At 40.9% G+C, this 16513-nt stretch overlaps 1 long non-coding RNA gene across 1 annotated transcript in view; it reads left to right on the plus strand.

Moving 5' to 3' along the window:
* LOC140186670 (uncharacterized) overlaps positions 1 to 14619 on the plus strand; it is a 37515-nt gene extending 22896 nt beyond the window's left edge. Inside the window, exon 3 of the long non-coding RNA XR_011882913.1 lies at positions 14584 to 14619. This is a non-coding gene — a long non-coding RNA (uncharacterized lncRNA). The remainder of the gene's footprint in view (positions 1 to 14583) is intronic.
* The last annotated feature ends 1894 nt before the right edge of the window (positions 14620 to 16513 follow it).

Consider the following 16513-nt stretch of genomic DNA (forward strand, 5'->3'; position numbering starts at 1 on the left):
GAAAAATCCCAGCTCTGCTAACCTTGCCTCATCAGACTTGTTTTTCAATCCAGGCAACATCCTGGTAAATCTCCTCTGCACCCTCTCCATAGCTTCCACATCCTTCTTATAATGAGGTGACCAGAACTGAACACAATAATTTAAGTGTGGTCTCAACAGAGATTTGTAGAGTTGCAACATGACCTCTCTACTCTTGAACTCAATCCCTCTATTAATGAAGCCCAGCATCCCATAGGCTTTCTTAATTATCCTATCAAACTGTGCAGGGACCTTGACGGATGTATGGATTTGAACCCTGAGGTCCCTCTGTTCATCCACACTCTTAAGTAACCGACCATTAACCCTGTACTCAGCCTTCTGGTTTGTCCTTCCAAAATGCATCACCTCACACTTATCCGGATTGAACTCCATCTGCCACTTTTCTGCCCAACTCTGCATCCTGTCTATATCCTCTTGTAACCTTCGACAACCTACAGCTCCATTCACATCTCCTCCAATCTTCATGTCATCCGCAAACTTACTCACCCATCCTTCCGCCCCTTCATTAAGGTCATTTATAAAAATCACAAAGAGCGGGGGTCCCAGGACAGATCCTTGCGGCACTCCACTAGTCACCGACCTCCAGGCAGAATACTTTCCTTCCACTACTACCCTCTGCTTTCTTCCTGAAACAGCCAAGGTTCCACTGATCCCATGCCTCATGACTTTCTGGATGAGTCTGTCATGGGGGACCTCGTCAAATCCCTTGCTAAAATCCATGTAGACCATGGATTACTGCCCTACCCTCATCAATTTCTTTTGTTACCTCTTCAAAAAACTCAATTAGGCTCGTGAGGCACTACCTTCCCTTCACAAAGCCGTGTTGACTATCCTTGAGTAGACTGTACTTCTCCAAGTGCTTGAAGATCCTATCCTAAAGAATCCTTTCCAATAGTTTGCAGACCACCAATGTAAGACTCACCGGTCTATAGTTCCCAGAATTCTCCCTATTACCTTTTTTAAACAAGGAAACTACATTTGCCATTCTCCAATCCTCCGGCACCTCCCCTGCAGCCAAAGAGGATTCAAAAATCATAGCTACCGCTCCAGCAATCTCTTCTCTCACTTCCCACAGCAACCTGGGGTATATCATGTCCAGCCCTGGGGACTTATCAATCTTGATGTTTTTAAGAAGATCCAACACTTCTTCTTCCTTTCCACATTGTCCAGCACACAGACCTATTCTATTTCGACCTCACCCTGATCAACGTCCTTTTCACTTGTGAATATTGAAGCAAAGTATTCATTTAGGACCTCCCCAACCTTCTCCACCTCCAGGCACATGTTGCTTTCTTTATCCTTTAGCGGCCCTACCTTCATTCTTGTCATCCTTCTGTTCTTCACATACGCATAGAATCCCTTGGGGTTCTCCTTCATCCCACATGTCAAGGCCTTCTCATGCCCCCTTCAAACTCTCCTAAGTCCTTTCTTAAGCTTCTTCCTGGCTACCCTATTTTTCTCATGAGCCCCTTCTGCTTCTTATTCCTAACATATGCTTCCTTCTTCCTCTTGACAAGTTGCCTCACATGTTTCATCAGTCACGGTTCCCTTTTCCTACCATTTTTTCCTTGTCTCAGTGGGATAAACCTATCCTGAACCCAGCACAAGTTGTCCCTAAACTTCCTCCACATTACTTCTGTGCTTTCACCCTTGGACATCGGTTTCCAATTTACTCTCGCTAGTTCCTGCCTCATCCCTTCATAGTTAGCCCTTCCCCAGTTAAGCACTTTCCCATTTTGTCTGTTTTTATCCTTTTCCATAGCTATGCTGAAGCTAAGGGAGTTGTGGTCATTCTCAACAAAATGCTCCCCACCAAGAGGGCTGCCACCTGACCGGGTTCATACCCAGAACTAGATCCAGTATGGCCTCTCCTCTCATCAGCCGGTCCACATACTGTGTCAGGAATCCTTCTTGAACACACCTGACAAATTCAGCCCCTTTCAGTCAGGAGGTGCCGGTCAATGAGGGAAATTGAAATCACCCATAACTACAACCCTGTATTTCCTGCACCATTCTAAAATCTGCCTGTTTATCTGCTCCTTGGTGTCCTGAGGACTATTTGGGGGCCTATAGACCACTCCCAGCACAGTGATTGATCCCTTCCTCTTTCTGACTTCCACACACACTGACTCAGTGGACACTCCCTCTGCAATGTCCTCCCTTTCTATAGCATTTTACTATCCCTGACCAGTAATGCTACTCCCCCCACCTTTCTACCTCCCATCCTATTCCTTTTAAAACACCTAAACCCCGGTACCTGCATTAGCCAATCCTGCCCTTCCTCCAGCCAAGTTTCAGTAACGGCCACAACTTTGTAGTTCCACATACTGATCCATGCTCTGAGTTCATCCCCTTTATTCCCAATACTCCTAGCATTGAAATAGACACACTTCAATCCCTCTAACTGGCTACATTCATGTTTTGTCCCCTGCTTGTCCTTCCTCACCAACTCAGAACACATAGCATCATGCCCTTGTCCTTCCACCCTCACCTCTGCACTCACATTCTGAATCCCACCCCCTTGCCAAACTAGTTTAAGACTGGCTTGTTTTCAGAGGTTGCTCAATATTATATGTTGTACAGTGTGCATTTCAAGTTCAAGTTTATGGTCATCTGATTGGACATATACACAACCAAACAAAACAATATTCCTCTGGAATGTAGTGCACCCACAACATATATCACACACAGCACATAAACCAAACTATTACACTATTAATAAGTTATTAAAATATTATTCAAAATGCCCCTAGTAAAGCGCAATACAGGTAAATGGTAAAGATAAACAGCTTGCTGTTCTAATGGCAAGACATCAGTGGTGGCAGGGAATTCATTAGTCTCACAGCCCGAGGGAATAAGCTGTTATCCAGTCTGGCAATCCTATTCCTGACAGTTGCGGGCCAAAGAAATTGTGGGATGGGTGGTAGGGATCCTCAGCAATGCTTTGAGCCCTTCATCTGAAATGCTCTTGGTAACTGTCACGAATAGAAGGGCGGGTGACCCAGTGATCCTCTCAGTGGTTTTTAATTTGTTGAGTCCTGCAGTCTAATTTTCTCCAATGTCTGTAAAACTTTATCAGATTAGTTTTCTGTTTGACAGTGCTTTCCATCTAACAAGTCTGACTGAACTTTCTCAAATATACTGAATAATTTTCAAATGTACTAATCTGCAAGCTAATCAACATCTTCACTTGAAAGTCTCTTGCTGCTTCTTCTGTGTGAGGCATAGATACTGTATAACCCAAAACTTACTGTCTGAACTAAAGTGCATTCACTCTGATAGGATTAAACTATAGACCATCTGATAGCCACACAGACATCGAGGAACAGATATGCAGGCATATCAGGGAAATGTGAAAACAACAGGGTTGCTGTCTTAAACTTTCTGAATATGGACTGGGACCTCCTTTGTGCAAAAAATGTAGGCAGAATTTGTTAGGTCTATCCAGGAAGGTTTCTAAAATCAATATGTGAATAGTCCAATAACAGAAGGGGCCATTCTTAACCTATTGTTGGGGAATAATCCTAATCAGGTTACTAGTTTTTTAGTGGGAGAATGGCAAGGGAACAGTAATCACAACTCCTTAAGTTTTAAGTTATCTATAGATAAGTATGGACCTTATGGGAAGGTATTAAATTGGAGCAGGGGAAGTTATGAAAGTATTAGGCAGGAACTAAGGAGAGTTATGTTCAACAAATGCTTTAGGCAAGTTAAAATCTGATATGCAGAGGGTGTTTAAAAACAAACTGTACAAAGTACAGTATAGTTAAGAAGGAACGCCAAGTATGGCAAAGCCCAAGAACATTGGATGTAAAGAGATATTAGTCAAGAAGGTAAAGGAAACACATTTAAAGTTTAGTAAGCTAAAATCAGACAGAGCCCCTGAGGATTATAAATAAACTAGTACAGAACTCGAAAGGATTTAAGAGATGAATACATACTATACCTTCTAAAGTGGCTACTAAGTGTATGTTCATGGTCTTCTGCTGTTGTAGCCCATCCACTTCAAGGTTCAAAGTGCTGTGCATTCAGAGAAGCTCGTCTCACACCACTGTTGCAACACATGGTTATTTCAGTTACTGTCTTCTTCCTGTCATCTTGAATCAGTCTGGCCATTCTCCTCTAACCTCTCTCATTAACAAGGCGTTTTCACACACAGAACTGCTGATCACTGGATTCTTTTTTTAGCACCATTTTCTGTAAACTCTAGACACTGTTGTGCTTTGGACACTTTTAACTTGCACTGGACACTTATAACTGATTTTAACTGACATGTGGCTGTTGTGTTTTACTATTTATTGTTATGTTTATTATTTAGTGTTGCGTTTGTTATGTTATGATTGCACTGCCCCTGAGAAACGCTGTCTCATTCTGCCCTGCAGAGCTGATGTATGGTTAGAATGACAATAAAGTTTTTTGAATCTTGAATCTAAATACCCCAGGAGGTCAGCAGCTTCTTAGATATTCAAACAACCCTGAATAGCACCAACAATCATTCCATAGTCAAAGTTATTTAGATCACAATTATTGCCCATTCTGATGTTTGGTCTGAATAACTGAACTTCTTGATCATGTCTGCATAATTTATGCATTGAGTTGCTGCTACGTGATTGGCTGGTTAGATATTTGCATTAACAAGCAGGTATACAACAGGTGCTCCTAATAAGGGAGTATCCAAACAAGGAAGAACAAGGGCCTTTCCAAAACTTACTATGAGAATATAACTCATATCCTATCATAATCCTCCCACATGTTTTGTAGGTGTGAAAAATACATTAATATGTTTCTTGCAAAAATCTCAAAAAAGTTTCATATGAACTTGTCATTAAACTGGAAAAAGTGCAAATATAGACTTAGAGTATGTGGATGTTAATGGGGCTGGAGTGTTTGAGTGAAAAGGTGAGGCTGCATAGCCTAGAACTGCATTTGTCAACATGGAGCGGAGAGCTCATTCATAAATCTGGTGGGAGTAAAGGATGTTGGAAATGGAGAGGGTTGAGTACCTCAGGAGGGCTATAGAACAGGTAGCGGAGAAGGAGTGCTGGGGTAGCAGTTGATTTCGGTCCTCTTCCCACTCAGTGCACAACAGAGACCCCTATGAGAATCAGGTGTATCATCACTCACATCATGAAATTTGTTTTTTTGTGTGTGATAGCAGTGTAATGCATAAAATTACTACAGTACTGTGCAATTGTCTTAGCCACCCTAGCTACATATACGTGCCTGAGATTTTTGCACAGTACTGTATGTGCCATAATTTTTTGGACCCAAAGGGGCTTGAAGTATTTTCAAGCATTTGTGCATAAATTAGACTTGCATTAGGAACAATATTTAACAATGTGTGTCAATGTTTCAAAATATGCTTCTAACGATTACTTCTTATTTACCTTAAACAAACATGAACTTATATGGTACAAGGTGCTCCCTAAGTGAAACTGGACTGAAGTGAATTTATGCTAGGATGATCCTACATTGGCATGAATGTTAAACAGTTGGTCTTAAAGGAATGCCTTCCACAATCTTGTCTCTTCTAGCATGCAAGAGTGCTGAGGCATATGTTTGAAACTCCCTCATCTGCAAGTACCAGAATGGATTTTGGAATAAAACTCAGTTCTTTCACAGGGAGGAAGTTCATTTGAAAAGACCTCCTGAGCTTTGGGGAGAGAGGTGAGTAGGGAAATCCAGCCAACTAAGCAACAGAACTAAAGTGCTGCAAGAGTGTGATAAAGCTTTGAGCAGAAAAAAAAACTTAAATGAAAGTGGAATTGCCAAATAGTTTCCTTGATGAGCCGTCTACAGCTTCTGCCCCTTCACCAATGGGTCTGCTGCATCCTGACAATACATTGGTACAATGCCATCTAGTGGCAACTGCAGTGGTTTGTACAAGAGTTCCAATTTAACAGTTTAACCCACTGTTGCATAAAACCATCTGGTGACAATGAATCACATGATGCATGGACTAGCTATAGGGGGACCAATCTAATGAAAACCCTTCAAATTATTTCTTGCAGACCATCAACATTAGTGAATTTCTGGCATTTCACACCTCTTGCCTAAATAGTGAGTCACAGGGCCTCATGGAAAGCAACACTAGAGTGCGGAAAAGCTGAGAGCCCAAATCAAAAATCAGCTTTGCCAGCTGTCAAAGCTGCCAAGGACATTGATGTCATTAATTTCTGAAGAATTCAAAGCTATTGAAAACAATTTAAATATTTGTTCCAATAACAATCCATAAAAATATTTATGCACTTCTAAACAAAAACATTAAAGTAAACACAATTAACTTAAAGTCCTGCTTATATACTTCCACTTCTAAATATTTTTCCCTTTAAAGGTACTGGTTTTGCTGTTCCTGCACCAGGTCTAACTTGGCAAAGGTTTCCAGCATAGACTTCAGCCAGTTTGCACTTGGATGCTGGAGACCATGAGGAGTACAATTCTGGAGCACCACTGGGGAAAGAAAATCACCAGCCAACAAGTTTGGGAGTTGCATGTGTTCATCAAATTCCTGACATGATGAAATATCAATAGTAAACTGTCGGCATTTCTGAGCTATCAACATTTCAACTCTGCAACCACAAGCCTTTTTTAAAAATCTATCTAGCACAGAGGACTATTCATAAAGAATTTTTGTGCTTATGTATTCTTAGTTCACTGACATTGATATACAGTATTTGCCAGCTATTAGAAAATCGTTACTCTCTTTCAACTTAATAACACTCATTGAATACAATACCAAAAAATGTAAGATACCAGTGTAAAAATTGTATGAAGCTTGACAGAGATTTACCATTTATTGACAGAGTTTTATACCAAAGGACATTACATGACACATAATTCATAATAACACTGTCTGGAATATGTCTAACAACAGTATTGTTTCTAAATTAGAAATAACTTTCTTTATAGCTGGGGCATATTATGTAGACTTAGACATCTAATCCCTGCTGGAAGCTAATACAACTTAACAGAATTCCCTGCACACTGACAAGTCCGACAGTTCCAATTTTTCCCTTATTTTGAGCGCTTTTAGTTTATTTTGAGGGAAGAGATGACGTGTTTTAATAGACAACTCATTAATTATTCCCAGTACACGAATTCAATTAACATTCTCTTGTGAAATTGTGGAAAGCAGTGAAATATCCTGGCAAACAATATTTTCAAATATGCCACTACTTAAATAGTTGGCAAATATCTCTTTGTTGCCAGATTAGATAAAGGACACAAAACAGTATAAAATTCTATTAATGAAAAAACTCATAATGTTGAATGTTATATTTAGAAATTTCCCTTTACAAATGAACAATTTCAGAGTTCTGCTTTAATAACTCTACTCCAAATTGCGATACTGTTCATGGCTAAGGCCAAGCTTTCTTAATGAAGTAGGACAAAGGATTTAATATGGCAAAAATGGGACAAAAGGAGGATAGTCAGGGATGCACTTGCTCAGAGCTAGGTTGAGGCATGTAGCAAACTATTGCATTATGTTGATACATTTGGTATTTAATACTATTCCTGTAATTTCTATTCAAAGGTTAACTTACTATCAAAGCGTGTATCCATGTACAACTCTGAAATTTGTCTTCTCCAGATAGCCATGAAACAAGAACGAACAGGAAAGTCACTCAGAGAGAAACATCAAACCCACCCGCACATGCACAAAAAAGAAGGGCATCCCAATCATCAACTTCAAAGCATTCCCCCATCACACACAAAACGGAAAAGTATCATTGACCACCTCCCCCCAAACACCCTCTATTCACACAACAAAGACAGAAAAGGAACGGGTGATAAATAAACACAGAATATAATAACCATAAGTTTGAAAAAGTCCACAGTAATAGCCCAATCCATAAATCTAGAACCACAATACCACCAACATTCATCAGGGTGTCCAATTCCATGGCAGTTATAATATTGTATTAAACAACAGCTTAAACCTCACAATGATTGCAGGGGGAAAAGGTGTGGTCACCGATGCATGGACCCAAAGAGATGGGGGAGATCTTGAAACAATTTTTTGCATCTGTATTTATTCAAGAGCTGGCTGTAGAATCTATAAAACTGAGCCAAAACAGTAGTGAGGTCACGGACTGTACACTGTTACAGAAGAGGAGGCGCATGCTGTTTTGAGATAAATTAAGGGGGATAAGTCACAAGGTGTCCACTCGGACCTTGTTGAGGGTTAGTGCAGAAATTACAAGAGCTCAGGCAGAGGTACTTAAAGCATTCTTAGACATGAATGGGGTGCTGAGGAACTGGAGAATAACTAATGTTGTTCTGTTGTTTGAGAAAGGGTCTAAGAATAAGCCAGTAAATTACAGAACGGTGATCCTGACATCAGTAGTGGGTAAATTATTGGACAGCATGCTAAAGAACTGGCTATCCAAGTACTTGGATAGACAGGACATAATTAGGAAAATTCAACATGGGTTTGTGCATGGTAGGTCATGTTTAGCCAGTCTTACAGAGTTTTTAGGAAGGTTCGAAGGAAATACGAAGGATAGGCAGTGGGCATTGTCTACATGGACTTTAGAAAGACCCATGACAAAGTCTCCATGGGTAACTTGTCAAGAAGGCTCAATGCCTCGGCATTCAAGATGAGGAAGTAAATTTAAGTCAACATTGGCTTCATAGGGTAATCGGACAGAGATAGTACGATTGCCAATTTGACTGGAGGCCTGTGACTAGTGGCGTGCCGCAGGGATTGGTGCTGGGTCTATTATTGTTTGTCATTTACATATATCAATGATTTGAATGATAATGTGTTAAACCGCATCAGCAAAATTAGCATATGACACCAAGATTTGTGGGGCAAGGAGAGTGGACAGCAAGGAAGTCTATTAAAGCTTGCAAAAGAATCTGGATCTGTTGGGAAAATTGGGCTGAAAAATGGCAGTGTTGAGTACAGGAGTTGGGATGTTATGCTGAAGTTGTAAAAGACATTGTTGAGTCCAAATTTTGAGTATTGTATACAGTTCTAGTCACCTGCCTACAGGATAGATATCAATGAGACTGAAAAGGTACTGTGAAAACTTACAAGGATGGTGTTCGGACTTGAGGACCTGAGTGAAAGGGAAAAGTTGAATAGGTTAGGACTTATCTTTCTCTGGAACATGAGATATGAGGGGAGATTTAAAAGAGGTCTACAGAATTATAAGTAAGTGCAAGCAGGATTCTTCCAATGAGGTTGGGTGAGACTGGAAATCAAAAGTTAAGGGTGAAAGGCAAAAAATTTAAAGGGAACACAAGGGGAAAGGTCCTCACTTAGTGGTGGACCACATGTGGAATGAGTTGCCAGTGGAAGTGATGTATGTACGTCTGATTGCAAAATTTAAGTGAAAATTCAATAAATGCATGGATAGGAGTGTATTGAGGGCTATGGACCAGGTGCGGGTTGATGGGGTGACTAGGGCCAAACCATTTGTTTCTGTGCTATAGGCTCTATGATTCGATGACTCAGTTGAGGGAGAGCTGTACTTTGATATTTTGAATCCCAACATAGCAACAATTTATTGCTGTCAAGTGAAAATGGTGGCAGGAGGTATTCTTACAAAGATACACAGATTGCTAGGCATGGCTGTTGAGGTTGGGCAGTGGGTGGGGGGAGAGGGGGGAGTGGGTGGAAGATCTTATGAGAAAAGAGCCTTGTTTTCCAATGAATAAGAAAATATTGCCATGAGTATTTTGTGGGAGTACTATTCAGAGATGCCAGATCACTAGTGCAAGAATTACTACCCCCACATTGCAGAAAGGATTCCAAAAATGTGATTAAATTTTTCAAAAAATGGATCATTGTCACTCACTTTAGACTATGATCGCTTTAAGATACTTAACTTTAAACTTTCCTCAACCTATGGAAGGCTGCATAGCTACATTGAAGGAGTTAGTGAATTTTATCATCTAATATTTGATTTCATAGAGGGATGGCTCCTGAGAAACCGGAAGTAATCGGCATTTCCAACACCTTGCCTTGACTTTGAGGGTGTGGTGCAGCAAGCTCAAGTTGTACAGGAATTTGGGCTTGTAGATGTTGAGTGCAAGACCTATTCTCTCGAGTGATGTGGAAGTAATGTTGATGTACTACAGCTCAGCTGAGATGGGGGTGACTGTTCTGGAGAGAAAGAAATAGAGATATAATAGCTCCTCATTAGTTGTGAAGAAATAAAGAACTTTCCAACAGTTCATGCAGCTGGACAAGATGGAATAAAGGAGTTGACCACAGACTGGAGGAATGGTACCATACATACAAGTGCTGTATCAATTTTGACAAAAGTTCAAAAGAACCTCTGGCCACAGAATATGTTAAAAGTCCAAGTTACAAATCCAAGTTCACTTTACCGTCTCCCGCAGAAGTACGGATGTGCACAGGCGCAATGAAAAACTGACGTGCAGCCGCGTCATATCAGCAGTACTCAGAAGAAAATTATACATTAAATATGAATCAAACACAATTATTACAAGAAAGAATACAATTAGGACAAAATGTTTATTTTAGTGCAAAGTTTAGAGCAAATAAGTGACATATTATTGCAGTAACCACTGTCTTCAGCTATCAACTCCTTCATCTTAAAAGAATGCAGTAGCTGGAACTGGAATGCTAATGCTATGGTTTGAAAACCATAGGCAAGAATTAATGGCAGATATAAGAGTAATAAAAAAATATATCACAGACACATCAGATAGTGCTATTGTACAATGGCAACACCAGAAGATGAAATTGGGATACACAAAAAGGAAAAATCAAGTTGATTTTAAATAATTTTAAACAGTGGAATCCTGGAATCATCGAAGTGTCAGTCTGCAGCCCTAAAATAATTCTAAGCTTTGTTTCGATGGGACTCTACACCACCAAAGATAAGTAAACATTGGAACTAGCAAAATTCTCCTTCTTCCATTTGGATATCTAGTAATTTTCTTGTGGAAACATAGCCTGTGCATGTGACCATCACAATGGGGGTGAAGCCAGTTGAGACACTGGTATCAATGTAAAGGATAATGATCCCACCAGATTTACAAACTCGCTCTCTGCTCAACATTGACAGTACTATGCAAGTCTTAGGCACTCTAGCTACATACAGTAGAAGGAAGACTTTGGCACAGTACTCTATATCACAACATACAGTTTGTGTCTTGGTGAAATTGGTCTTTTCTGTGAACAACAAACACAATCTAAGGATGTGCTGGGGATGGCCTGCAAGTGTCACTACACATTCTGGCACCAACATAGCATGTCCAGAACGCACAGGCAACAACATCAGAATAGCAAACCAAGACCTTTATTTCCCTCCCACGCATCGACACTCACAGACAGTCCTCTAAACCGAGGACAAGCCATCTCTGGACCTCCAGTGGACTTAAGGACTCACAGACACTGGGCCATCAGCTTCCCTTGTGGATTTACAGTCCAGCGCTTCGCCCATTGAACCTCAACTTCCAGACTATGCTCTTCAGTAATCTGTAATCAATGAATTCTAATCATTGTTTAGACTTCTTTCTAATTCTTCCTTCCCTTGTCATTGATTTTATTCACTAGTTTTTTAAAACATAAAGTCTAAAGCTCACATACACAAAGAATGGCTTTCAGCATCAGAGTGGTCCAAAGGCAGTGGGGCTGCCAGCAACTGTCTCATAACTCCAGCAACCAGAATTCACTCCTGACTTTTCTGCTGTCTATATGGATCTTGCACTTTCTTCTCATCAGTGCATTAGTTTCTTCCTACATAGGAGGAAATTGTTCTGCTTTCCTACTACGTTCTAGAAATATGCAGGCCATTAGGCTAATTGACCACTGTATAGTTATCCCTGGTAGAATCCAGGGGAGTTGATGGGAATCTGGGAAAACTAAAATGGGTTACAGTAGGATTTGCGTAAAAATGAGTGTTTGACGGCACTGTTCCCTCTAATCAGCACGGGTGCACAGTAACTGAAATGCTCCCACGCACATAGCCTTTGTTGCCACACAGCTGGGATTTTCTTTTACATGACAACTTATTAAAGTGTTTGCACAGTTTTCAGGCTGTGAAAAAAAAATCCTACTCAGAGCAATGGCTGGTCCACACAGCAGTAAAACAAAATGAGAGGGAACATTGTTTGATTGTAAGCATGGATTCAGCAGGTGGAAAGGCCTGTTTCAGTCATGCATTTATCAATATCTCTGCACGATATTGACAATCAGCTGCTTAGATAGCTTCTGTGGACGAATATTATCTGTAATGAGCCTATTAAATTATGATATTTTATTATCCAAGATATTATCATTTATGATCTTGACATCGGGTGCTCACTTTGTGGAGTTTGCACATTCTCCGAGTGGGTTTCCATGGTGATCTGGTTTCTTCCCACATCCTAAAGATACATGGATTGATGAGTTAATTGTCAATTGTAAATTACCCCTGGTGTATAGGTAAGTGGGTCTGGGAGAGATAATGAGAAATGAGAGATATAATAAATAAAAATGGTATTAATATAAGATTAGTGTAAATGGGTAGTTGATAATCCATGCAGAGACTGAATGGGCAGAAGGGCCTATTCCTCTGCTGTATCTCTCTGCGACGCTGATTTGGAGGATAGTTCTATTGTTCACTTCTAGTCAGGTGGAGTTGAAAGTATTCACAAATCATTGCAGTCAGAGGGAATGGCGTTCATTTAAGGCTACTTTGAATAATATGGATAAAATCCCCCCAAAATAGGAGGCTGGAAAGTGGCACTTCCATCAGAATTTCTGGTCGATCACCAATTATTTCCCGATCAGGATTCGTCTTTTTTTTAAGTTTAGAGTTCGGGAGAACTTGTTCATTGCGCAGGTCACCTCGAGAACCCACCTCATCAACGCTGTCGACCGTGGGTACTGAACTTCCACCCTCTGCAAAGCTGAACCCATTCTAACTGCTATACTCTCGTAACCGGCTCCTCTAGCTCAACCGCCACCCTTTCGCTCTCTAACTACCATTTCTCGTTTACCAACACCTCAACTTTAAAAGTCCTCATTTCTATGCATCGAATAGCAACTCCCTCTAAGAGGGGCAACGGATGTTTTAGGAGATCGGGTACTTTCAAGTCCGGCTTTCTGATATATTTAAATCTACCCTGTCGTATCATCTGAGGGACACATCGAGATCAGTTTTCTTTCCGACCCTTCAGCTAGGATATCTTCTTCCGTTCGTCATTCGCTTGTCTGTCCTGTTATTCAATTGGTCCAGTTAGTTCCGGCACTGCGGATTCTGCCCTTGGGACCAACTACTCGGCTTACTGAGAAAAAAAATAGTTGCAATCCGATTATCTCAAAACGGCGATCCCTTCCTGTATTTACATTCAGTTGTGTTTGATGCAACGCATTCTGAAGCGAGTAAAGGGGCGGGAGTAGGGAGTGTGATGGTGAGGAACGGTTCTTCGGATACTGTAATAGAAAGGAACACGTTAAATTCAGGTCCCAGTATATGAGCGGGGCAAAATAGTAAGAGCGGAGCCAGCCACTCCGTTCCTTCCACAAGATTCTCCTATTTAAAACTACACTCGCCAATCGTATATTTTTCTGCAACACTTGAGCCGATTTTTTTTTACTGTGGATGCCATCGAGATGATCACTTCGAGTCAGCGCCTGTACGTACCAAGGACAGCGCTTGCTTGGGTTAAATCAAACCTCTCTCGAATTTACCTTCCGTGGGAAATTACAATGAAAGTCATCTTGTCTTGGACCTCGACAACAGGGAAACGTTTTCTTACGTCAATGACCACGAACTCTGCCGCTTGATTGGCGTCACCGTTATGTAAACATTTTAAAAATGGCAAAAGTCACATCGGGATTGCCTTGATTTCTACGCTCCGGCACGCAGTAGTTTCACTTGGGACACACGCTCAGTGACATGTGGAAAGTTGCCGGACTTTTACTTCTATATAAAACGCCGCTACCCACTGGAACACATCACTTCCAGCACTTGGATCGGGGAGGAAATACAAGCAAGAAAATTCAAAGAATCTGAAGAATTCGGCACTGTAAGTTGATGAGGACAGGAGTAGGGTAACGGGGCTGAATGATACTGGCAGGAACAACACCTTACATCAATTACTCTATAATGTAACGGATAGCATAGTGATCTAAAGCAACATTTCGTTTATCAAATTGCAAGTTATCTATGCAGAAACTTGAAGATTACTATCTCCCCCCCGCCCCCCCCCCCCCCCATTAGGCGTTTAGGTGGCTTTTGTTACATTTATAGACTGGGGTAAGAAGGACAAGCTTTATTTTTCAACTCTATCGGTTACAAACTTTTTATCGGCTTGAAGATAGATATCAAGTCGCTCTTAATACCATTAACTGTCAAATTTCTTTAAAACTGGACTTTAATTACCAAATCAATTGGCTATTCTGAAATTTAACGCCGCAAATTAAACATTCTCTGAGCAACTAGAAGGGTGTTGCCTAAATTTGTGCGGAAGACACATTTGAAAAAGATCTCATCAGGCTGAATAGCAATCAATGAAAGACAGAAACAGTGATCAATTGATACATGAGCGTTTGTGGTGTTTTTTTTGTATTTGTAGAGATCAAGATCTAGATCCTGTCAACATGAATGTGGTCTTCTTGGCAACATCCTTCTTCATGCTCTGCTTTCTTCCTGCGAAAGAATCGCTTCCCATAACGAATATCAAACGGTTTGACAGCCACAACAGCAAGGGTCTTGGACCAGACCTAGAGCATTGGGAACACAGCCGAAAGTTGCCAGTTCAGCAGAACCTACTTCAAGCATCTTCGGACGAATCAAGGACCATGGCGCAAATGCGAGAGCCATCGCTGATTACTCTGGGCCAAGTACTTTCAAATGGTCAGAGTACGCAAGACCGTCCAGGAGGCGAAGAGGACACACTCCGATATAAAAGATTCAATAGTAACCCCAATTCCCTCGACCTTACCTTTCATCTACTAAGAGAATTTTTGGGAATGGCCAAAGCTGAAAAAATGGCCCAGAAAGCAGAGAGTAATAGACTGATTATGGAAAGCATTGGAAAATAATTCAGATCAGTCTATTAGAATTAATCACCTAATAGTTGTGTGACGTGTATTATGTTAAAACTATTTGAACCCAAATTTCAATTCATACAGCATAAATTGTTATTGTTCTAAATATGTACCAAATGTTTGCACAACAGGTTAACCTAAAGAAATCGTAATTAACCAACTTTCGCTAATTTTTGTTTTTTTTCCTGCTCTTTAATATAAATGCTTGTACTTAATCACTCCGCTAATAAAAAACTGTAAAAGTGCATCGGTACCTGACATTCTTCGAAGCTAGTTTTGTTGTTTATGGTGTCCGTGTAGCCTGTCCGGAGAAGTTTGTCATCGTAAAATTTCTGTTGTCCAAATCAGCCGTGCACCCCGCACACCTTGTCTGGCGTTTCAGCACCGACATTAGTGCCTCGGCCCAGCCAGCGTTCGGAACGATACTATGGGCACTTAGACACCTGTTCTTCAGTGTACACTTTGCTCTTACAGCCCAGGAGGTCCAAAGACCGAAGTCCTCCGCTCGACCCTCTTCCATACTGTTGTTCAAAATGCGTTACACCCTAAATGGTGGGTGGAAGCAACATTCGAAACTGGTTCGCTGATCACATTTTGCTGAAAGATGTGATAAACGCAGTATTTTTTTACTCTGATGCTGCTTATTACAAGGGGCTTATGTTGATAGTAAAACGGCACGTGTTAGTCGTTCAAGATCGAGTGCAGTTTTGTTTATGGATAGGAAGTCCATTTCTTGAACTATTTTAGGAAGTTAAAGACTTATTCCTTTTTGGTCTCTTTAAGCAATAGCATCAGGTGATACAGAGTACTCCTTCTGACATTTAATTTGGAAAAAAAAGCCTTCACTTAATTTTATGTTCGCTGCCTTCTTTTCCTCAACCAAGCAGCCAAACACTAGACCCAAAATATGCATGCGCATCGATCTCAAGGCAGTTTCAGTCGGGTGTTCTAAATGACAGTGGATGTATCAACTGGGACTTGAAGAATCCTTGCTGTCAGGCTAGGCATCGCAAAATGAGAGTTCATTAGCCATCGCGATTACCCAGTCAACAGCCAATATGCCGCGGACTTCAATGTTGATAGGAAAACTCATTGCAAAACAAAAGGGATGGGGGGGGGGAGGTGGTGTCAATAAATAGGAGCAGAACTTATCCGTTTTGCAATGGAATTGGCTAGAACTAATCTGTTCGGAGTCGGCTCCGCTGTTAAGCTTGCTGAAAATATGATTGAAGCCCAGATCAAACATGATGGCCTTTGAATAACCAGGAAACCGCTGAACTTTTTAAAGATCTTAATAAGAATTAGTCAGTCGTGGCCACCCCAACATTCCCAGTTTTGCCTCCACATCTCTCACTAGCCGATCATTTCCAGCATGTTAAACCTATGCTTTATGGGGGGGAGGGGGAACAGAGACAGAAATGGAATGCATTGTTTTACTCGTGACCATTCTCGAGA

Source organism: Mobula birostris, chromosome 2 (genome assembly GCF_030028105.1).
Source record: "Mobula birostris isolate sMobBir1 chromosome 2, sMobBir1.hap1, whole genome shotgun sequence".
NCBI classification, from domain to species: Eukaryota; Metazoa; Chordata; class Chondrichthyes; order Myliobatiformes; family Myliobatidae; genus Mobula; species Mobula birostris.